At 43.9% G+C, this 7,122-nt stretch overlaps 1 pseudogene; it reads right to left on the minus strand.

The window, feature by feature from the left end:
- Positions 1-295: 295 nt before the first annotated feature.
- On the minus strand, positions 296-6,883 carry LOC121140542 (annotated as a pseudogene).
- Positions 6,884-7,122: the final 239 nt, after the last annotated feature.

The raw sequence follows: 7,122 nt of genomic DNA on the forward strand, positions 1-7,122 counted from the left end.
CAGGAGGATGGATGTTTTTGCAGGTTCTGAGGAATGCCTGCCCTGAAGTCCCAGTGGGAGAAGCCAGATGGGCAAAGAACAGAGGGACTGGGAGAACTGGGTTTCTATCAGAGAGTTCAGCATGCCTGGCCTGCTGCTGTTATCCTTTCTTCTCTCGACTTGTCATTTCATTTCTTCTGTCTTGTCCATCACTCACCTGTCATATAAAATAGTCCTGCTTTCCCTAAAATTACTTCTGCGCTTTCAGGAAAATATTGATGCCTTTTTGTTGTTGCTGTCTTTCTTTCTTTCTTCCTTTTTTTGAGCCAAAATTTTTATTTATTCATTTCTTGCACTTGAAGTACTCCTCAATGACATCCTTGGCCTGAGATTCTTTGCCATAGTCCTTAACCACTACACAACTACAACCAACCACTCTCCGAAGCATCCCCTCTCGATCCGTTTTACAGAGGCCTACCTATTCCCCTAGCTTCTTGTTGTCATCAACCTTAATTAGGTTGATCTGGTGCTTAGCACAAAGGGCCTCCAGCAACTTGACATACATGGGCTCATCACAATTTGATGCAAGCACACAGAGATGGGTTTGGCGCTTGTCTATGGCTTTAGCAGCTTCGAGGATAACAAGTGCAAGGCCATCGTGGATGAGGGCGGTCTTCAGCACCTCCTGAAACACAGTATTGAAGTTCATTGCACCTCCAGCAGCAACACCTTCCTCAGCCATGGCGGTGGTGAGGCCGAATCTTGAACACACCCGAGCCTCTGCCTCCGCACAATTCCGCAGCGGCAGGCAGAAAAAAAAGCAGTTGTTTTTCAAGACAGGGTTTCTCTGTGCAGCCCTGGCTGTCCTGGAATTCACTATGTAGACCAGGCTGGCTTCAAACTTATAGAGATCTACCTGTTTCTGCCTCCCAAGTGCTGGGATTAAAGGTGTACATCACCACTATCTGGCAGCTGCTTTTAGGTTTTAAAAACTGCCTACAAAAATCCTGTTCCTTCATTCCTATCCCAACTTTATAATTTGTGATGGTACTCAACCCTTGACCTCTTCTGTATTTTGGAAAATTTATCCTTGAAATTAAATACTCATTTTTTTTAGTTGTCCCTTCATGAACCTTTCCTGGCTCATCTTTCTTCAGAAAAGCAACCACAGGATCAGAACTATATAATGAACACAGCATGCCTCAGAAGAAACAGGAGAATAACAAGGATGGATACTTCTCCACAACCCAAGATATACTGCTGCATGAATGAATGCACGCTAGTTCTGTGGTTGTTATGGAGACCAGCTGTACTTTTTAAATATTCCATAAAGGTATGGAAGCCTTATCTTGTTTTCTGTTTTTTCCCCATTCATTCTATTTTTATTCATGTAGCCTAGGTTGGCCTTGAACTTCCGATTCTCCTGTCTCCACCTCTCTAGTACTAAAATTACAGGTGTGCCCTGCCATGTCCTGTTTATGTGCTGCTGGGGATTAAACCCAGGACTTTCTGTATGCTACATAGGCATTCTACCAGCTGAGCTATGTCCCCAACTCTGGGAGGTTTTTTTATTTGATAAACACAGCAATGTGACACCCTTAATTTTGGTGGATCTAGGTCTAGGAATTGTGGGATTGTTCGTATATACCTAAACAGGGCTTCCTTTTCAGAACCTCTCATAAGTTTTCCTGGGATACCTTGTTTAAGCACTTGGGCTTCAGGGCAGTGAGCACATGGGCTCCTGGCGATTGTGAGTAAGCTTTGAGAGTTGGCACAAAAATTAATCTTTCTAGAATAGGAGGGAGTTTAATAACTTTTATTAAAACCACAGTATTGACAATCCCTTGTGTCCTTCCTTTCCAACTTGGGCCAGGGAGAAGCCTCTCTGCTGCTTGCATTTTGATGGCCCCACGAAGAAGGGTATAGGGGGGAGAAGGGGAGCTATTTAGCCATCTAGGAGGTGGAGAATTGAAAATACACCATCAACACTCACGTACATCTACCAGAGTGGGCTAGTGGGCTTCAGGAAGCATTTACCTTGGGTACTCAGTGAAATGCACAAACTTTCCATGAAGTCCAAGATGGGGATCCCAGATTGTGTACACTGATGCCAGGTTCAACAAAGCTGTCTCGGCCAAGGAAATAAGAAACGGTCCACATCCATGTGCATTTGTCAGAAAACATAATGTAGCTGAGGAGCCATCAAACAAACCTTGTGCGTCAGTAACTCATGTCCCTTCTACTACATTCAGAATTTATAGACAGTCAATTTTTTATAGAAAAAATTACAGCTAAGTGAAAAATAAATTTAGAAAACTGCAAAAACAGACAGACATACAGACAAAAACCCACAGAAGAATACCTGGACAAAGAGGGGTTAAGAACCAGCGGTCACAAATGTTGCACCGTTTTCCATTCCATTTTCTCCTGGTTTACCTTGAGTAGAAAACTGTTACCTATAAAATCACACAGATCTGTTGTGTGCTTAACATATGAAGAGTGATTTTTACTGTCCCATAAGGACCAAGAGATGCCAGAGCCTGAGGACTGCCAATCATCAGAATAGGCAATTCATTTTTCTATCATCTATGTATACATCTGTTTGTCTGCCTACCGTCTATCCATGCTCAATGAACAACAGCCACAATGTATTTTCTACAAATTCCTTCTGTTTTCCAGCAAAACTTTGTCATGTTAAGAAAATTCCAGAAGACTTTAGTCAACTTGTGATCAATCATGCTTCCTGATTATTGGGGTTTGGAGCTTCTAAGGACTACCTTGTCACCTTACCTTCTCTGTAGACCCACATAGTATCTATCTGTGGCAGTCACTTCTACTTGTCTCCCAACACCCATTTTTCCTTTGTGCCTGTTTCTAGGCTGAGAATACTACTGGCTAGGGAATGGGTGACATCTCATTGATGAAATTCTGGTGAGTCTGATACAAGCAGAAATTTTCTGGAAATTTTCTTTTAAAAGGAAGAAATGACCTTTTCACATCCTTTTCTTCTTTCCACCCAGAAAACGGAAGTGATAGCCAGTGCTCCAGTCATTCTTAGATCATTAGGTGACTCTGGGAAAGGTATCTACATACTCAACAAAACAAACCAATATACCACATTGGAATTGGTTGTCTCTTTACTTCTTTAACATGTAAAGTAAGTTTCACATATGAAAATTCAATAGTGGCTAAACCACTATTTTTCACATGCTAGGAATTGAACCCAGGGTCTCATGAATGTTCATTACGTGCCCTACCAATAAGTCACATCATTAGCATTTGACATCTTTGCAATGCAGAAAATTTTTAAAAGGATACAAGCAATATATGCTCATTCATTCATTTATTCAATACTGTATATTGAGGAGCTGCCAAGTTGTTATCTTATATTGAAAAAGAAAACCACTAATGGTACAATTACTTCCATATACACTTTGTAGAGTTTGGACTTAGTCTAGCCATAAACCAAATATTAGATTCTCTTATTTGCCCCTTTCTGAGATGTGTACTAACTTATATATGTAAGGGACAGTCATAGGTTGGTCACTGTACACTATTGATGATGACTATACACCAGGAACCATCTGGATGACCAGCAGTCGGAAAGATTCAATAATGGTCAGTCATGCTTATAGCAGTTTCAGGTAATGATAAGGCAAGGTCACCAAGGCAATCATCAGCTGCATAAAGCAAGCTATAGGACATCCAGAATAAAACCATTACTCATAACACCGATGCAAATCAAATAGACTCAGGGTGTTTCCATATAAGGCAGATGCTACATTCACACTAGTGGTTACTCTGAAGACACCGAGAGTAAAGGACAAGTGGGTGTCCATGGTACCTTTTGTTGCAGTTTGAATCTTCCCTAGTGAGGACATACATCTTATCTATGTGACTAATATTACTTTTAAAGGCTACAGATAGAAATAAGCAGGGAACAGAGAGATGAGTTTGTGGTGGAAAAGAAATGGAGAGATCAAAATAGTTTTCTGCCGGGCAGTGGTAGCACATACCTTTAATCCCAGCGCTCGGGAGGCAGAGGCAGGCGGATCTCTGTGAGTTTGAGACCAGCCTGGTCTACAAGGGCGAGTTCCAGGACAGTCTCCAAAGCCACAGAGAAACCCTGTCTCAAAAAACCAAAAAAAAAAAAAAAAAAGTTTTCTATCTTAGGTTCTGATAGGGTTATGAGCATTAGCCCACAGCTCTCTGAGTTCTCATCCATGTATAATTTATTCTTCCCTGTGACTCATGTTAGTGGATATAAAGTGGTATCATTTATATATTCACAGATTCAGTACCCAAAACACTTTCTAAATGAGACAAATGGAATACATCTGTCTCCTATTCAGGGAGCCCTTATGTGTTGCAGTCTTTCTGATGGCTATGATAGACTGATGTTGTTGTGCCTCTTGTGCACAGACTCTGACTCCCCAAAACCAGTTCTGATGCAAAAGCAAATAGTCTTTTTAATTAATGAGTTTACTGTATTAACTCGGGCCCCCTATCCGTCCAACACAGTTGGCAGAGCAAGAGGGACCCTGAGCAGCAGTGGGGCAGGGAATATAGTAGGGTAAGAACAAGGGCAATGTCTGGGAGGCTCCTAGTTACATAGCAACAGTCTCAGGATTGGTGTACCTCTGGGCTTGGGCAACATGTCCTGAGTTGATTGGTCAGCTGTAGCACAGAAAGGTTGTTATGCCTAGAGGTCATCCCTCTGCATTCCACTGTTATCAGTAAAGCACATCCAGAGCCTGCAAGCTAACTTTTAATTGGTTCCTGGCCACATGGCCACATGGAGGGTATCTGGCTTCCTAGTGATTAAGGCAGAAGGGGGGTGCTGGGTCAGGGGCCTATGTCTTGCTGGGTCTTTTCTATAGCCTGTCATGGCTGCCAAAGCAGGGGGCTGGGTGAGGGTCTGGGCCCTTCAATGCATAAACAGGATGGTTTAACAAAAGAAACTTCCCATGGTTCTGTGGGCTTGGGAAGTCCAAGATCAAGGGACCAGCAGATTTAGTGTCTGATGAGGAAATTTCTTTACTCAGATTGCTATCTTCTCCTATTGTGCAAGTGCTGACTTCACGCCCCCAAATATCATTACATCACCTTGGGAATTAGCTTTCAACGTTTGATCATTCTATTAAACTTGGTCCTTCTGAGGGTGAGGAGGAATAATAATATAAAATATAAAAATATCTGGAACAACTGGCTGTAGATGTGGTGGTTTAAAGTTCAGTAAGAATGTATTCAAGGCCATAGTGAACAGATACATTAATTTGTCTGATACATTCAGATTCTGGCTAACTTAGGAAAACATTTATTAAGCATGTGGCATATTAGAGGGCTGGGCCACTTCATGTAGAAACCACCCCAATTTTGTTTTTCTTTTGGGATTCCCAGTCTAGTCTGGAAGTAGTGGTAAATGTATAAAAAACAGTTCATAGCCACAAGTCAATGAAAGCCAGGAAAGGTGTACCCCAGGGTCTAGCTGCATCACTACCTCTCTTGTTTCAGTATCTCATGATGACATCAGAGACCCTAAATTCTAAAATGTGAATTTTAAATAGTTCCCCTGGTGACTTAGATGCTTATAAAGGCTAGAGCAAGGGTGAAGTGTAAGACTATGAGATGCCACCAAACTCATTCCCTGGAAAGCGGTCAGAGAAAATTTCAGGCTGGCAGGTGATAGGAACACTGGGAGCTCTATTGTTGGGCAGATCCATAAGAAGAGGGAGTGAGGTTAAGGCAGAGGGGCTGGAGAGACTTGCTTAAGATTCTGGAAGGAGACATAGAAAATCTTAAGTAAGTAAGTAGAAGGATTACATTCTTGTGTTTGAACATAACTAGTAGCAATGTGATAAAACACACAAATGAGACATCAGAATCTGCAGACACCGGTCCTTAAGCTGATTCAATTCCACACTAGAGAGGATGTCTCATTTAGTAGGGGCCAGAGTTTTGGGCAGAAAAACAAGATATAACAAAACAAAAAACCAGAAGGGTTACAGCTGCAGCTGGATGTAGGTTCTTTCTCATCAGTGTGGTCCCCAACTAGTAACACCAGAGAATTGTTTAAAATGCAAAACTTTCGATTACATTCTAGATGCCTTGATAGAGAACGAAATAGAAATCTTTTGAACAGGCTGTCTAGGTGGTTCTGAGGCCGCTGTTAGAGCCCTCTGAACAGCCTGTGGCAAAGCCGGAAAGCCTTGCAATTGTCACAACTTGCTTTTTGTCTTGAGTAAAAAAAAAAACCCAAAAACTTGGGAACTGCGTTTCTGCTACGTAGGCAGAACAAAAGTTACTTAGGGTAGAATTTATATAGCGCCCAGAAAACAGAAACAAAGAAACACAACAAGCATCTTGTCCAAAAGCCTCCTATCTAGAGAATTGAAGTTTTGGTAGAGATCGTGATCATCGCCTAAATTAAGTCCAAAAGTTAGGTAATCACTCAACGTCTTAAGGGTTCCTTTTATTCGCCACAAAAACAAACAACGCTGGGATTCCTGGTGGCCAGGTGGCAGCCTTAAGGAAAACACAAAATTCCCCAATGAGAAGCCCCCAAGCACAGCGGAGGGGCCGGATCCACAGCTCCAGGCCACGCGGCGTCCCCCACGCACTCCCGCGGGCCATCCGGCCTCCTCCCAGCCTGCTCCGAAGATAAACAAATCACTCCTGTTTTCCAGCCCTGAAATTAGCGCTGACTCACGCAGCACTTTGAACAGCCACTGTCGCCTCAGGAAGGAGGAAAAATGTGCAGATTTTTCCTCTCACGCGACAGCCGACGGGCCGGGCTGACCAATCAGCACAGGATGGTGGGAACAGCACCAAAGTAGGTAAAAAAATTCAAGATGCTGGCCCTGAGCGCTGTTGAGAGAGTCCTCCCCCAACCCCCGCCCGGCGAGCCGAGCTCCCGCCCGCCGGCGCTGCCCCGCCCACCCCGCGCTACGGTCCCGCCCCCGGCGGCGCGCACACCTGGCCAGGTGGCGACTTCCATGTATGGGCAACCGCCGCGCGGTGGGCTGGGCGTCTCCTGGTCCCGCCTCCAGGGCAGGGCCATCCTTCTCCCCCGGAGCGTCCTTTGCCCGCCCTTCACCGAGGAAAAGGCCGGCGCTGAACAGGGCGGAGGATCCACGCACTCCC

This window comes from Mesocricetus auratus, unplaced genomic scaffold (genome assembly GCF_017639785.1).
Source record: "Mesocricetus auratus isolate SY011 unplaced genomic scaffold, BCM_Maur_2.0 Super-Scaffold_100004, whole genome shotgun sequence".
Taxonomy (NCBI): domain Eukaryota; kingdom Metazoa; phylum Chordata; class Mammalia; order Rodentia; family Cricetidae; genus Mesocricetus; species Mesocricetus auratus.